This window comes from Lissotriton vulgaris, unplaced genomic scaffold (genome assembly GCF_964263255.1).
Source record: "Lissotriton vulgaris unplaced genomic scaffold, aLisVul1.2 SCAFFOLD_261, whole genome shotgun sequence".
Classification (NCBI taxonomy): Eukaryota; Metazoa; Chordata; class Amphibia; order Caudata; family Salamandridae; genus Lissotriton; species Lissotriton vulgaris.
The window spans coordinates 1,314,886-1,332,656 of record NW_028252546.1 but is presented as its reverse complement, the minus strand read 5'-3'; positions in this window follow the sequence as shown (position 1 = coordinate 1,332,656).

Below are 17,771 nucleotides of genomic sequence, written 5' to 3'. Positions count from 1 at the left end.
AGCGGGACATGGTGGGCTGGGATATCCCCCCTGCAACAGCGACTATCCCCTGAAAGCTTCCGGAGGCCAGTAGGTGCAGGCTGCACAATACCTGCACATGGGTGGGAACAGCATTGGTCCTCCTTGTTGGGTGCTGCATCAGGGGGTCTAGGTCCCGGATCAGCTTTATGATCATTGCCCCATTTAGGCGGTACTTAGCATAGATTTGCTCCCTGGTTTGGCCCAGAAGGGTGACCCGCTGATGGAATATCCGCTCCTGGATCCTACGTCTGTTCCGTGCTGCTCGCTGTAGCCTTCGCCGCCTGACTACCATGTAGAGTCCTGGCATTGTGAGAGTCCTCAGGCTCCCGCTGCATGTCCTTAAGTGTGTTTGGTCAGTCCTGCACCTGTTTGTAGTTAGCTAAAGTTTTTTTTTTTTTTTTCCTTACTGGTTACCACCTGGTTTGGGTTCTCCTTAAATTGCGCGTCGCAAATTGCGATTTTTGGGTTTTTCTCAATCCGCGATTTTTCTTGAATGGCGATTGTGATTATTTTGCGAGTTCGCTAATAATTTCGCAGAATCCATGGTTTCTCGCTATTTCAGAATCGCTAATGGGCTTGTTCCAGGATTCTGCGATTTTATTTGCGAACTCGCAATTTTTATTTAGCGAATTCGCATTTTTGGTATTTTCACTATCATGAATTCCTTTTAATCAAATTGTGATCGCAATTGCTAATTCGCAGCTATTGCGATCGCAATTTGGCGTCATGAATCTATCTGTATGTTCCCACAAAAGTCACCAATTAAACAATGTAAACAATGCTATGTATATGTCCACAACTAAATGTATATATGCCTTCTCTCTTCATTCCTTCCTTAGGCATTAGAGGCTTCCAACCTTAAGGCATTTAATAAATGTCCCGATGATGGTCCCCATGACCAAGTAGTGGGACCGAAACGCCGTCGACCTGTTGTGCACCTTATACAAAAACTTGATTTATATGTTATGTATATGTAATGGTGCTTGCCTGATATTTCTGTACATTTGAATAATTACAGAAATCGCTGCTTTTGCCTTAAAAGCCCTGTTTTGTCTCTTGTTAACCTTCTGTACTGATCTGATTGTGTCTGGGTACAGGCTTGTGCCCCACACTGGTGATTTGTTGAAGGTACCTTTTGTGTATATAACTTTCAATTGAGTAAAAATTGAAGACCTCTGTCCGGCTGGACATGTCGCTTCAAATATAGAATTGATTTCGTCTATATTTATTGCTTCGCATATATTTCTTATGCATGGGACCGTTGTTGTTTTGTAAAGTATGCTCCCCGAGGTCCTATGCTGACTCACTTGGGGCCCTTTGTTGACCTTAACATTATTTTGTTCCTACCACACCCCTCAACTCCTTTAATATCAAAATGGAGCTCCATTAATACTTTAGAAAAGTACGACTGAGACATTACTTCAATATGGTCCCATGTGTAAATAAGCAAACTGAAACAGGTTTAAGAACACCCTCCACACCCTCTGACATCAAATTTTTCACAAAGTGCTGGCTTTTGAACAGGTCATGCACAATGATGTGATGAACCTTCTTTCACTTTAGGAGTATGTTAATTACAACATCAGTAAAGATGAACGTATCTCCCTGGAATCACTCAAAAAGAACATCAAGATAGTAATTAAATCAGCAGAAAAGAGTGGTGCCATTGTGGTTCAGAACGTAGAGGATTATAAAACAGAACTCCTGTCCCAACTACAGGTACAAGAACACTATCAAAAACTGAAGGGGGGCCCCCACCAATGAAGTATCCAAATTGATTAAACAAGTTACATATGTAGGATTCCTAAAGGGTTTTCTCAGTGAACTTGAGTTTGTCTACCTAAACAAGAAATGCCCTTGGATACATACAATCTACACCTTACCTACCTTAAACTAGCGGGACATCCTATAATTTCAGGGTGTAGTTCTATCCATGAACCTCTATGTAAATACGTAGAGTTGTTCCTCAATCCCTGGGTTCGGTCCACAAGATCCTATATAAGGAATACAACGGAGGTATTTTAATTAATAGAAAATCATCCCTTTGTCACCACTGAACAATTACTTGTGAGACTGGACATCACCTCTATATATACTAACATTACCCAAGAGCCAGCCCTAGGAACTAGTAGAGAAGCCCTCAACTGGAGGGAACGCTCAATGCCGGTCCCCACTGATTTCATACAATATCATTGTTTGGAAGAGATATGTAGATGATGTCTTGGTGATTTGGACAGGAAGTCAATCTGATATGGAGCTTTACAACAAATGGCTCAACAACAGATTCAAGGATATTAAATTCATAATATCACACAGTAGACTTGACATCAAATTCCTGGACCTCTTAATTAAGCCTGGGCAGAGTTCACGGAGTTCTGCTATACAGAACTCTGTGAAGTGACAAAAAACACCGCTGCGCTATGCCGAGTTCTGCAAGTGGCGGAGAGTGTTAGGGTCATGCCGTTCGTGGTGATTTTCAGCGGCAGGTGTTTCTCCCATGCTGGAAATGTTTTGAGAATGGCACCATGCGTATCGCAAAGGCGCTGCTTTCTTTCTGCTGCGCGGGTAGATTTTCTACCAGAACAACAGCTTTCTCATCGAGAACTGAAGGTTTCTCAACATGAGTGTTAGCGAGCAAATGCAACCACTTGCATTGAGAAATTCGACCGACCGTGTTGAGAAATCCCGCCGGGAGGTTGATTTTTCTCGCTCGCGCTTGCGAAGTAGACATTGATGAGTGCAAGCGAAGAAAAATCTCGCCGGGAGGTGTATTTTCCTCGCTCGCTAACTTGACTTTGATGAACGGGAGCGAGGAAAAAAACTCTGCGAGCTCTGCGGAACGTAGATTGCAGAAAACTCAGCAAACTCCATAAGCAGAGCGGAGTTTACCACCCAGGGTTACTCTTAATGAAGGTTGGGGATAAAAAATTGTATACAACTCTCTTCTGCAAAGAAATTGAAGCTTACACCTTACTCAGGTATACTAGTCACCACCCCAGGCACCTACATGATAATCTTCCCTAAGGACAATTCCTGAGAATAAGAAGGAACTGTTACTGTAGGGTTGACAATTGCAGGGAATCTGATTCCCTTGTAGAACAAGAACAGAAGTGAAATATTTACATCTTTTTGTGAGATTTGTAATAAAGCTTGAAACATTGAGAGAACATATTTGTAATATGTAATAGGCGAGACCTGCGCCGAACAGATTTTCAGAAGGGCCTCAACTGAAACTTCTTTAACGATCGCTGCCCCGAGTCGTTCGCCGGCCCAACAAGCTTTGTGTTTGCAGTAGAAGCTGTTGACACCTCGCCGAGAAGAGAGCACCGCAAATAAGAAAGCGATCAGCCCCATCCACTGTTAAATGCGCCCTGTCTGGGGAAGCCCCATGAGGCTAAATAGCTGCTGGTAATTACGTCATGTGACTGCGGGTCCACTAATTTAATAACGGCCTCTGAAACCAAGCTGAAGGGCTTCTACTAATTAACCCACCCTTATCAAAATGAACGTAAATTACCGGTGGCTGACACCAACCATAAATAGCACTGTGGTCACAAATTAAGGAGTTCGTAAAAGGGACAGGAAGTCAGAAGAACTGTACTATCCCTGATTGCTTTATGTGTAGACCCTCTTCGGCTGCCCTACTCCATCGGGTGAGAAGGCTGGGAGAGGCTAAGGGTGGGGAAAAGGATCAACTCTGTGATGTCATCACTGTCGTCAATGGGCGTGGGATGCTGCTGGCCCACTGGTGAATTGCCGCGCGTGCGCTGCTTCTCAGCGTCCCGTTTATGCGTCCTCCTAGTTTGAGAGCGACCCTCAATGGAGCTTTGATTTAATTCCCGAAGGTTTGCTGTGGGGACGCGAGTACACTGTAGGAAGGAACAACTGCGAGGGTTATGGTGATAAGAGCTGCTAAACCATCCTAATAAAGGAGGAATGTTTCAGTCAATGAACCGGCTCTATTCACACACGGAACACTGCCCATGACATGTGCTGGAGAGATAAGCAGTCAATGCACATGCAGAGCGCAAACATACACAGCACGTGACTCACGAGCAGTGCGCCCTTTCTGTTGCGATTGCTGTGTGGTTCTCACAAACACGCATTAGGTTTGTAATCATTTTAATGAACACGCAGTTTAATTGGGTGCGTGGACGCACCATAAACCTGGATACGCAGAGTATGCCCATTCATTGCACGCATGATGGGTACCATTTTCCAGAGGTTTCTGAAGGACGCAGTTTTGATGGTTTATCTAACAAGCATTTAGAGGGAGATGCGTTTACAGGCCAGGCTGTGGGAAATGGTTTGTTACGGGAGGACGGCTCACACATTACTGAGATAGATTAGAGCCAGCATCAGCTCAGAGTGTGCCTCGAGACATTCAACACACAGAGCGGTGCACACGCATAGTGCTTCCCTGTTGCAGCAGCTCAGATATTACTGGAGGTGTCTGTTCAGTATCCAGCGACTGAGCTGCAGTCTGCACACGGAAAACGTCAGATGTCAGAAATGAGCTACAGTTTTAAGAGGTTTTCGTATGTTTATGGAAGAGTGCGGCTCTGCCAGCAGTGAACGAAGGAGGTAAGCATTAAACGAGAGAAGGAAGGGTGGACAGTGCACCAGAGCCCCATCGTGAAACCGAAAGAAAACAACATAAGCTATAGTTGCAGCTTATTTATCTTAGGCAACTAACAACCAATGACAAAGCCAATAGTCCTGACTTGTTGTAGGTATGATGTTTCTTGTATCATATATCTGACTGCAATGTCAGAAACAGCACAATACAATTCCGGCGGCACACAATGCCAAGCACAGATTTTTAGCTTGTGTGTTTGTAAGCCAAGCCCTTAATTACATGGGCCACACCCCTTTGAGAGACACCCCCAGTTTTTTATCCCACTTAAAGCCCTGGTGTTACGGGTCTCATGGTGAGTGAGTGGAGATTAGGGCAGACTGAGAATGCAGTCTCGTAAATTCACTAGACGATCCTGGGCTTGGCAAAGGGGAGGAGTAAAGGCAATACCGGGGCCGGAGCGAGGAGTAGATTCTTACACTGAAGCACCTTGTAAGGACACATGCCCGCCCATCTACTGGTATGTGGTATGGCACAGTAATATTGTACCAATGATCGAGCTGGTATGCCTCAAACTGTTTGTTCTGTTGTTCATGGGTGGTTGTTTTTTGCCATCAAGCATTGAAATGCTTGACATGTATAAAATCAATAAAAAAATTATTTAAAAATAATAACGAGTGCTCGTGCCATTGAACGAGAAAGCACATGAAGAGAGAACATTGGGGGCAGCAGAGAGTGAAAGAGCAGTGCCCGGGGGAGACAGAGGGAACACATGCACTCTTGTGGAGTGCTTAACAAACAAGCATTGGACGCGCCGCCGGACCGCAAAGAACAGAAAAAAAACTGCGAGAATAAAAGCAAGCTCTCGGCATTGCTGTGGCGGGGCGGGGGAGTTTATTCCTTTCAAGTCTGATGCGGGGGGCGGGGGAGCGGCAGCCTTTCTAGTCTGATGCTGAGGCTCAGACAAATGGTGGTGTGTGATGTGGCTGGTGTTGTGCACGCCCCTGTCTCACATGAACTGTGTCTAATCCGCAGCTTTGGTAGACTTTTCGGACCGCTTATTAGAATCTCGCCGAACAATGCTTACGCATTGCTGCAGCGAGACCTAAAAACTACACACACAAGGTTACCCAAAGGGACTTTTCAAACGTTCCCGCAAAGAGAGTGTGGTACTGTCCCTGTGACCCACTGCTCGAGCACAGACAAAGAGCTGATAATTCCTATCAAAGGATGATTTGTGTCACTATCTTTTGCATCAGGAGAAAAGAGATTTAAAAAATCCCAAATAGACACTGGGACCTGGTGGGCGCGTGGCTTGCCAGCCAATATGGTGGGCGGGTTCTGAGACTGCTCCTCGCTCGAGGCCCGATTATCCCCCAGATTGAGTCAACTGAAGGCAGTGGCTCCTCAATTTTGAGCATCCACAGGATAGTGGACAAGTAGGTGCACCCGACTTGCGGTCGCACAACTGACACAATGTGATCCGGACAATGCTGGCTGCCGTTATCGAGAGCGCGGGTAAGATGACCCGCTGCCACTTTTTTAAGAGAGGCAGAAACGCTGGAGTGCTCGGGCCTACACCCTTGTCCCCAATGCTATCTCCAATGTGGCACTACATCGGCTGAGGAGAGTATGGGATGCCCCGCCAGGCAGAATCGTGCAGAGTGAAGTAGAACGGCCGGTAGGGGGTGAGGAGGATGAAGCGCCGGGTCTTGGCCTGCACCAGCATCTGGATCTTCCCTCTCCATCCCCCCTCTCGGCTTGTGGATGCGAAACAAGCCCTAGGCGACACCACTGGAGGGTGGCATGAACTACGGTGCTGTGTCAGGTGAAGGACTCCAACAAGGAGGGCTTGGGTGAGGTGGACGACCGCAGGGAGGTCCCCCCCCCGGGCTGTTTGGGAGGGGCAGGAGGGCGGGGTTTCAGGCCTTAGGCGGGTTTTTTTGTATTGGGCTGGTTTTATAGCCCAAATGTAGCCCAACAATAAATTCGTTGGGCTACTGTCTCCAGCCACCATTTTGTCGATTGGTGACCTGGTGGCTGGAGCTTAGTTAGGAATTATTTCCATTGTTAGGAGTTTTTGAGTGTGGGTTAGGTTTTTTCTGCTAGTGTGCTGTGTCACATTTGGTAGTTTAGGTTGCCGTTAGTGGCGTTCATTTTGGGGCATTCAAAACTGTGCTCAAGGTCCTTTGGTGACTATGGACGCCAACGACGTCCGTGTGCTCGAGGCCTAGCGTCTCTTGAGCGAAGCAGGCGCCTGGATCTGGTCCATCGTGACGTGGCCAGGCCGTCGCGCCCTGCGCGTCAGCCGTCCGCACGGGTTAGCCGCAGCGGTGATGGCCTGCACCTCCCCCAAAAGGCCCAGGAAGGCGCCGGCCGCAGATCGTGATAATATGGCGCTGGCAGCGGCCGTGACTGGTGCGAGGATGGTGGAACAGAGGGCATTGCCCACCCCCGCGTTAGGAGGAAAGCGCGGGGGGCGGGGCGGCAAGAGACGCTCCGCGTGCTTGTCTGCCACTCGAGGAACACTCGTGTCAGTGGGAGAGGAGCAGAAAGGGGGCTTTGGTGTGTGGTTTGGGGATTCCCTTGGCGATCCCATTTCAGGACAGTTTGCCTCTGAAGGGGTCCAGCGTAGTGCGCTTGAGCCCCCATTTGTCATACAGGAGGGCACGGGCGAGAGCAGCGGGGGGGGGAGCCCCCAGGCCCTTTGTCACCCTCTCAGCACAGGGGGGTGCATGAGGAGATGGCTAGTTGCAGGAGATAAGGGGGGAGTGGGTCCAGAAGTAAGGATTCCTCTGGTTTGTCTTGGGCAGCGCCTGAGCAGGAGGATAGGGAAGGGGGAGGGGGGTCAAGTTGGGAGGGCAGGGGTGGGAGGGATTTTGCTAGCCCTCTTCTTTTTTCCCCTTTACCTGCAACCAGAGGTCGGTCTTTTTTGGTGGGCGGTAGCTCCCCAGGGGAGGGGGAGTGGGCGCAGGTTGGTGGGTGAGGGGGTTTACAGCCCTTGGAGAGGGATCAGGGCCAGTACACAGGGATGGATGAAGGTGATGCGAGGGCCTACAGGCCTTTGGATTTAGTGCTGGAACCGGCGTCGGGGGTGCAAGCGTGGGAGGGCCTCGACGTTTTTCTGTCCTGGGCGGAGGGAGTGCGGGGCACAGGGGCGGGTCGGCATGTTGAATTTTTCAGCCCCCCCCTGGGTTTCGAGGGATCTGGTGGGTGCAGGGTCTGGGAAGGGGTTGAAGTTGGCAAGGTGGGAAGCTATAGAGTAGGGCGGGGGGAAGGGAGGGGTGGCCAGTTAGCGGCGGTTTCTGGGTCCAACGCTCAGGCGTTGTTGGAGTGGAGTGGGGACGAATTGGAGGGGGACCCCTCCCCCTCCATTTGCCCACGGGTGAGTTCTGTCTGGGCACTCATGGCAAGGAGAGGGCAGGTGGGGGTGCTTGTTGGGGCGGGCGAGAAGGTAGGCTAGTTAGTTTTTTGCAGCCCAGCACACCAGTCCAAGCTTTCTCTTTGCAGGGTAGGGAGTGACGTGGGACCACGGACTCGGTAGGGCGGAGTGCGGCCCGTTTGCGCCAAGGAGAAGGGAGGGTGGAGCCTTTCACGGCACATTCCGTACCGGCGAGGGATCCCGGCGCGGCCAGCTTATGAAGGTACGATGCGACCTCGCTGGCCCCAACCTCAGCAGAAGCGAGTTCGTCCCCGGGGCCACTGGACAGGAATTCTAAGGATAGTCAACGTAGGGGGATGTACCAGCGAGTACAGTCGGCTCCTCCCCCAGGAGTGTTTTCAGGGGCTGCTAGGGCTGGTACGAGCAATGTGGGGTCGGCTCAGGCCCGCAGTGGTGGTTTTGTAGCAGATCCTCTACAGATAGAGGAAGCGGTGGTGTTGGACTATGATGAGGACAGCCCCGAAGAAGGGGAGTTGAGGGACAATGAGGAGGGGGGGGGGGGTGCCTTCTCATTTGTCTTCTAGTGTTTTACAGGCACCAGAGGTGGTGCAGCCAAGGAAGGCGGTGTCGTTGGGACCCAGAAGAGAGCGCAGCCCGTCGACGAGGGCTCCTCAGATGGTGGACTCAGTGGAACAGATGGCATGGAGATCGGCGCCTGGTCGGGCGGCCTTGTTAGAGCCAGGTGAGAGCGTTGTCCCATGGGCCAGACCAAAGATGGTGTCGGTGGAGCAGGGGGTGAGGATGTTCGGGAGAAGCTGGGTGGTAAGCTCCATAGGGGTAAATATGTTAAAGACCAAGGTGTGGGAACCAGGGATGTGGCAGCGCCAGGTAACAAGGTGGAGAGTGGAATGAACACAGACCCGGAGGTCACAGGAAAGGAGGGTTTACAGAGTAAAGAGTTAAAGTTTAAGAAGCTGCCCTATATGGGCGTGACGAAGCCCTTGGGTGCACATTTGATGTTGGCCACTAAAAAGCGTATCTGGAAAGGTGAGTACGTTGAGATACTGAAGCTGCTTCATAAGGTAGTACGGTCCAAAGAGGGATGTAAAGAGGAAGAATATGAGCTGGCCAAGCGGCCTAGGGTGCCTTTGACTTTTGAAAATTGGATGGCTGCTTTTCTGATCTATGCCAGCGTATATTGCGAAAAGTTCCCGGAGCGCTGCTGGACGTCATTTGGATAGCGCAGATCACAGGTAGTGGGTATGCGTGGGCACAGTATGACGAAGAATTTAGGGCTCGAATGGCTTGGGATCCAGATGCAAAGTGGGGGGAGTTGGACGCTGACTTATGGAATATAATGGGGGCACCAGCAGGGGGTAAAACCATATTTACAGCCAGCGGTTTGTCCTTAGTGTACCGGGCCTTTCCGGGGAAACCCACCCGGCGAGGGGTGGGGAGTACAACAGCCACGCAGGCCAGGTCCGGGGCATGCTGGGAGTTTAATAAAGGCATGTGTACGAGGGAGTATTGTAAGTTTCGGCATGAATGCTCCCAGTAAGGGGAGGAGAGACAGGCTCAGAAACGCGTCGGCTCACTGGCTTATTATTATTCATTCGTCTTAATTCCGAATGTTTTTTTGTCGCGCATAAGGCCTCTTTCAAACAACCAAACATAATTGAATGTTATTGCGATACTTGCCTTTGCGCTATTAGGCCAAAACATAGAACAATAATTGCATCCTAGTGGCCTGATACAGAAATAGTGGACAGGGTACTTTCACAAAAAATGAAATTTGTTTGTTGAATGTTTTTGTTTTTGAATTGTTACAAATGTTCAATTTCTTTCTTGTTTTTACAGTAATGTATGCTTGTAGTCACTTGTAAATATAATTGTCTATGTGCAGAACAGCAAGTAAATCTTCGGACTGTCATAATTATGTAAAAATCGATGTATTTTTCTGAACTATCCAAACAAAATAATAATATACATCTAAGGATTAAACACCTTAGTGTATGATTCTGCTCTAAATAAAAAAGATAGCAGAATAAAAAACAGTGACCGGGTCCTCCCCTTTTTTCTGAATCAAATATTGTCCTACCCGGCCATATTATCGGACAAAACCCCACTTGTAAAAGAGTTGTTTGAGTGTTTCAGCACTTTCTTACAGTGGTTTTTCACGCAGCGCACTGGGCATGAGCTGGTAACACACTACTTAGACGACTTCTTTTTTGTGGGTTCTCCGAGCTCCATGGAGTGCCAGGTAGCGCAGGACACTTTCCAGGAGTTCATAGGGGGGCTGGGGGTGCCTTTGGCACCGGAAAAAACAATGAGAATGGAAGCGCGGCTGCCAGAGGATAAGAGAGCAAAAATGTTGGGGCTGCTGGACGAAATACTTGCCAGACATAAGGTAACGGTGAAGGACATCCAAGTTTTGTTGGGCCAACTCAAATTTGCTTGCAGGGTAGTCAGGGCAGGGAGGACCTTTTGCAGGAGATTGGGGCGTGCATTGGCAGGACATCATCTGCCGCACCACCATGTACGATTACCGGCGGGGTGAAGGCGGACCTGCGCATGTGGAAGACTTTTCTGCATTCTTTTCACGGTGTCCCATTGGTCACAGACGGTGTTTTTCAAAGGGGGGTGTGCAACTTTGTTCAGACGCTGCAGGTAGTGATGGTTTTGGAATATACTGGCAGGGCAGATGGTGTGTAGAGAAGTGGCCCGAGCAGTGGAGGAATGGGGGTAGGAGCATTGCCTTTTTGGAGCTGTTTCCGGTGCTGTAAAATGTAAATGTAAAATGATACTTGTATAGCGCACTACTCACCCGCAAGGGTCTCAAGGCGCTTGTACAAATACCGCTGTGGAACCCATCCTGGCTTTCCCTGTGAGACGTCCACTCCTGGGCACCCCCAAGGTGGAGGCCAGGCATCCTTAGCATTGTGGGGGCCATTGTGGAGATTAAGCAAGCTATAGCCCAGAGTTGCAGAGTGGGACTCCATGATTTGAATAGGCACCGAGGCGAGAATTATCAGGTCAGTGGAATTTTTGAGCCCAAGACCCGCCGAGGCGGGGAATTGAACCCTGGTCCCGGGCTAGACCTCTGCATCAGGGTCTGCCGCTCTAATCATTGAGCCACACTTCTCCTGCTGTCAAAGCTGTGGCTTTGACGCTGTGGGGTGAGGAGCTGGCGCATAAGAAGGTGCTGTTTAGGATTGACAATATGGCTGTAGTGGAAATCATCAACAGGCAGTCGGCCCGGGACAAACAGGTTCTGAAGTTGTTGCGGGTGTTTGTTCTTGGCTGCCTTAAGCATGATATTGCGTTCAGGGCTCTTCACATTCCTGGGGTGGACAATGACATTGCGGATGCTTTGTCTCGTTCGCAGTGGGAGAGATTCCTTGGGTTGGCCAAGGAGGCAGCCAGGACACCAACCCCAATGCCGGATCAGCTGTGGTATGTAGGTAACGTAGGGTTGTATAGTTGGTGGTAGGTTCCTTATCAGCATCTACTTGTGCAGCTTATGCCTTGGCCTGGAACGAATTCTTAGCTTCAGGTGCTTGTCGGCGGGAGGAAGCTTGGAGGCGGTCAGAGGATGTGATACAGTTTTTGCTGATACTTATGGAGAAAGGGTTTTCTATGGTTACCATCGCAGGGAAACTGGCAGGTATTTACTTTATGGGAAAACTTTTGTGGGGCTACTCTCCTTCAGCAGGGGAAGTTGGGAGGAGGATGTTGGAAGGTTGGGCTAGGGAGCGGGGTGGGGAGCGATTGTATTGGCGTTCACTGTCTTGGCAGAACTTAGCGCGTTTGTTGGCACTGTTACCGGTGGTTTGTATAGATGGTTTTGAAGCCTGTTTGTTTTCCACACTCATGGTTTGGATGTTTTTTGGAGCTTTTAGGGTCTCCGAGCTTTTAGGTTCCAGGTTAAAATTAGGGATCACTTGGCAGGAAGTTTTCTTCACAGAGAAGGGGATCCATATTTAGTTGACCAGCGCCAAGACAGATCAGAGGAGTTGGGGAAAGGTGTATTGTTGGAAGCGGCCTCTCTGGTAGCGACATGCCCTTTATATTGGGCCAGGCGATGAAAGGCGCTGTCTGGAGGGGAAGGGGATCTGAGGGTTTTTCGGCATGCAAATGGCAGCAGGGTGACAGATTATCAACTGTGCATGGTGCTGGGTAAAGCTTTGCGAGAGATTGGCCTGGATGGGTCTCAGTTTGGAACTCACTCTTTTAGGATAGGGGCAGCAACCGAAGCGGATAATCGAGGGTGGTCCAAGGGGGAGATTATGCGGCTGGGGCGCTGGTCATCTAATTGTTTCCAACGTTATGTGAGGGATAATGCGGACAAAGCGCTTGCGTCACCCTCTGTTCCATGTATCTCACATTGTTTTTCTTGTTACAGGTTCTGTGGCGGGCCCTCGCTCTCCGGAATTGACCATTTGGATAGTGGGGCACTCTTTTGTTAAGTGGGCACAAGTTCAAGCTGTCAGTTCTTATTTTGGGAAATTGTGGGGTTTCAATGAACGGTTGTTTAAAATTGTTTGGAAGGGGAAAGGGGGGATGTTGGGGAGAGAGCTGGTTCTGTAAGTGGTTGGTCATGGGACAGTGCCCGGATGTTCTGTTAATTCATCTGGGAGAGAATGATCTGTGTGGGGTGAAAGGTGTGGTTTTGTTACGGGCAATGAAAAAAGATTTGGCGCTTTTGCAGGAACAGTGGTCTGGATGCCATGTGTTGTGGACAGAGCTGGTGCCGCGCAGGACTTGGAGGGGATCGCGGAATCCTAGGGCGATCAATAGGGCCCGGAAGAAGGTCAACCTTGATATTTCCAGGTTTTGCCGGAGTTTAGGGTTTGGGAGAGTGTGCCATAGAGATATTCACTTCAACTCAGTTGAATTTTTCCGGAGTGCTGGAGTTCATTTATCCAGGTTGGGCATGGACCTGTATTTGTTGGAGGTCAGGGAGGTTTTATCGAGGTGTCTCAATGTACAGGAGCGTCCGAAAGAGGCATAGAAGGTTGTGTCTTTGTGGGGGGGGCAGAAAGGGGGGTGTAGTATCCTCCCCCACCAGCTTTCTGGGTGGCGGGGATTAGTGGAAGTTGGCCAGGGTTGGCAGAGTTTTTGGTCTTTGGTCTAAAGTTGGGTAATTGACTCGGATTGTTTGGGCAGGTTGTTTGGCAAGGTTCTCACAGGGGTTGGGTGATCGCAAGTGGTGAAGGGGAAGGCAGGGGAGTTTGTGAGTGATAGATGTTTTTAGATTTATAAGCTAATGTTTATGCATTGAATTAGTTTGTAATTCATGTAATGTTGTAATGCTTGGGTGGGGGCGGGTCTGTAAAATGTTTAGGGGCGGGGGAGGGGGGCCGGGGGTAAGTGAGTGTTTTATTTAGTGAGGTTAAGTTTTGTAAGGCATTTGCCAAGGAGTTTATAAATGTTATGTGCACCTATTCCAATAAAGCGGCCTTTTTCACACAAAACCCTGGTGTGGTCTCTACGCCCCACCCCTCCCTCCCAAGGGGGGCTTGGGGGGGTGGACGACCGCAGGGAGGTCCCCCCCAGGCTGTTTGGGAGGGGTGGGGGCAGGGTTTCAGGCCTTAGGCTGGGTTTTTTGTATTGGGCTGGTTTTATAGCCCAAATGTAGCCCAACGATAAATTTGTTGGGCTACTGTCTCCAGCCACCATTTTGTCGATTGGTGACCTGGTGGCTGGAGCTTAGTTAGGAATTTTTTCCCCTCCCTCCCTATTTTTAGGTTGATTAACATTCCATGTTTCTATTTTCTATTTTCTTTTTTCTGTTTTTCCCCCCTTTCATTGTTATTTGGCAATTTTGTATAGTTTGGTCTCTTTGTTGGTTCTGGTGCGCAGGGGAGATATTTTGTATTGTCGCTTGGAGTAGGTGCGGTGCGGGGATTAGTGGAAGTTGGCCAGGGTTAGCAGAGTTTTTGGTGTTTAGTTTAAAGTTGGGTAATTGACTCGTATTGTTTGGGCAGGTTGTTTGGCAAGGTACTCACAGGGGTTGGGTGATGGGGCAGGCAGGGGAGTTTGTGAGTATAGATGTTTTTAGATTTATAAGCTTATGTTTATGCATTGAATTAGTTTGTAATTAATGTAATGTTGTAATGTTTGGGTGGGGGCGGGTCTGTAAAATGTTTAGGGGCGGGGCCGGGGGTAAGTGAATGTTTTATTTAGTGAAGTTTAGTTTTGTAAGGCATTTGCCGAGGAGTTTATAAATGTTATGTGCACCTGTTCCAATAAAGCGGCCTTTTTCACACAAAAACCTGGTGTGGTCTCTATCCCCCCAACCCTTCCCTCCCAATAGGCACAGGCATTCCCATCTGGTCCGATACTGATTAGGTACGGGACCTGAGTCGAGCTCAGGCCCGTCCGCCGGCAATGCAGCTCCAACAGTGAGTGGAGGAGGCAAGTGGCGCACCCCTGGCCGGAAAGAGGGCCTTGGAATGACACCGGACATATAGCACAGCACAGCTGGATGATTGCCGCAGGTAGAGGTGGCGGGGGAGTGAAATCAGACGGTGGAGACATCTTGGGGTAACGAACAGGGAGGAAATAAAAACACTCTATCCTGGCCCGAATACGAGCTTGAGCCTTCCCTCATTGACCCCCACCTCACTTGCCACCACCGTGCCACACATCACCAGGGCCATAGACACCGTCGTGGCACCTAGAGTGATCCCAGTGAGGCTGTGTCGAGCCTAGGCCTGCCTATTGGTGGCAATACTAAGTGGCGAAAGAGGGAGTAGGAGGCGCGACCTTGGACAGACATTGGATCTTGGGCGGCCAGAGTTGGATCGCTGCACGACTGGGCAGTTGCCACCGATGCATCACTGGTGTGACCAGTGAGGATCGAAGGCAATGCACATGTGAGCGGGCCACCCCAGGGAGCATACTGTGGAGATAGTGAAATACCAAGCGAAGCCCCCAGCATTGTGACCCTTCACTGGAATGGGCGAAGTCACGCACCTGTTTGGCAGTGCCTAGGGATTATGCGGAAACAGGATTTGACATCAGGTGTAAGATGAAGAGAGGACTTGCTGGTGACCACATGAGCTGGGCATGCTCACCAGTGGCTCCAACCCGGGGGTGTAAATCTGTGGGCACCTGTAACGCTATGCCACTTCACCAAACCCAACAGTTGCAAGATAACAATTGGCATACACTCAACAAGATGGGCAGGCAGCGTGGCAGGATGGTAGCGGCGGCCGGGCCACCAGCAGCCGTCGCCAGGTGGACCGGCCTGGATCAGGATGAGACAGGCCCACTGGACCTCCCATGCTGGAATACAAGCTTGACGCAGTGCTCAAAGCAGTCGAACAGATTGGGGCTTCACTATCGCAAACTCGGACGTCCCTGGAGGGTCTTATCGACAAGGTAACATCTGACTTCATGTTGCATGCAGATCACCGCAAGTTAACAGGCAGGGTAACCGAGGTGGAGTCAGAGGTACAAGAAGCCCTCCCAGCCCTTAAAACAGTGTCTGTGGAGGTATGCGCACTCACCGAACAACTACGCTCGCTAGAACACAGACTGGACGATTCTGAAGGCCACTCCCGGTGCAACAGTGTTCGAGTTATTGGTCTGCCGGAAGGCTTGGAGGGTCGGCATGCAGTCGCTTATACTGAGCAATAAACCCTGATGCCAGCGGAGATACTATCTCCTTTCTTTGCAGTGAAGAGGGCTCATAGAGTGCCCCCGGGCCACCCATCGCCAGGTGCTGGACCACGGCCCTTCATGTTCCGACTGCTCAATTTCAAAGACTGGGACGCAGTGCTGTGAGAGGTGCACAAGATGGAGGCAGTCAAAGTGCACTATGCATTTTCCTAGTCTTCCGGGACTATGCCCTAGGGGTGCAGAGACAGAGGAGCACATTCCTAGTGGTGAAGAAGCAAATCTGTGTGCTCGACAAAAGATGCTCCCTTCTCTTTCCTGCACATCTGCCGGTAAACGCAGATGGCTCCGCTCACTTTTTCCATACCTCTGAGGACTCCTGGAACTGGCTGGAAGCAGAGGGACATCACACCTCCCCGAGTGGACGTGGGGACGCTTGCGGAGCCGCTTCAGGCACCTGGGGCGGCCAAAGACGGAGATGCAGGAAGATCAGAAGCACACCTGCGCATCGACACCCAGTCCCTGACCAGGACCAAATGATATAAGAATTACAGGAGGCGCTGAAGATGGCAACCATGATGTCAAATGTCAAAACCACTGGGGACTCAGATGCCTTCTCGGTGCACTCTCTCAGTGAGAGCAGCTCATCTGCGATCTGGCCAGTGGGTGAGAGTTCGCAGAGACTTCCAATAGTGACTCTGCAAACTGCTGATGACTAGATGTAGGGCCATTTAGTGGCTCCTGCGCATTTCTGAACTTCGACACATATATGCATGCATTATTTACACTCACAGGCCAAAGGCGATCATAGTAAGCTATTGCCTGCACCACCAAGCCTGACGATCTACAGATGTAGCCCACAGCCACATTTATATACCACATCCCTCATCATGGAAAGCCAGCCACTGCGCAGTTCCACTTATATGCAGAATTAGGGCCTCAAGTGATCGTGGACCCTGCTGTCTTTGGCTGTCTCTGGCTGTCTCACTCCTGATAGTAAGCACGGCACACACAGCTGACATCTGCCGATTGGCGCAGTTCACAGTTTGGGCAGATACACGCTGTCCCTCTGCTCAGTTACAGTTGTGAAGCATAATGCTTCTTCCCCTGTTAGTTGTCTTTCAGAGTACTATTGTATCACAGCAGCCACTGAAATTATTCCCACCACCCGGGAATGTACGCGCGTCGTTTTCTGTGGTCTGAGCCCCCAACAACATGCCACCTGTGCCCGTTTTGGTCACATTGAAGAACTATGCCGCCTACCACCATAGTTACCTGGAACATTAGAGACATGCATATACCAGCTCGCAGGTATGAAACACGGACTATAGGTACGCATTGGCCAGTTTGTAGGGAGTGAGGTGCTGCTAGTTAAGTGCACCCGCGTGGAATACTCACGCACGCACTCTGATCACAATCCACACATGGTACAACTCAGATGAACAGGTTTTGCAGGTCACCCGTATGTGGAGACTCCAGCCTGCGGCACTAGAAGACCCCCCTTCAGGGATTCAGTAGCGAACTATTATGAAACAAATGAATACTCGGTCCCTGACGCAGATATGGAGTGGGAAGCATGTCCGGGGGCAACGCATGGGACTAAATGGAGCTTGCATCAACAGATGGACCACGAAGCCATACACATAGAGAATGCCCTTATCCAACTACAATCGGATGTAGTGAGAGCACCCGGTGCCCAACTTGCCTTAGATGCGATGAAATATGAACTCACACAGGTCTGGAATGGCTCCGATGCATGAATTATGCTTCACATGCAGCGCGTACGCACGCCATGGCAGACAGAGCCGGAAGACTGCTGGCGAGGTTGATTAGGCATGAGCAGGCACACCCTTACGCTCTTTAGCTGTGATCGGCATCGGGTCACTCAATAACTGGTCAACATGAGGTACATAAGGAGTTCACAGCCCACTATGCTAGCGTTAACAGGTCGGCCCTTCAAGTGACACCCACAGATCTGGATTCGTATCTGTCCCCACTGCCTTTGCCCGTAGTGTCAACGGAACAGCGAGTGGAACTAGAGGAACCGATCACGCTGCAGGTGGTGCAGGCGGCCGTACAGGTGCTGGTGACAGTCAAGGCCCCCGGCCCTGATGGTTTCCCTGCCGAGTACTACAAAGCATACCAGTCGGTCCTGGACCCGCGCCTGCT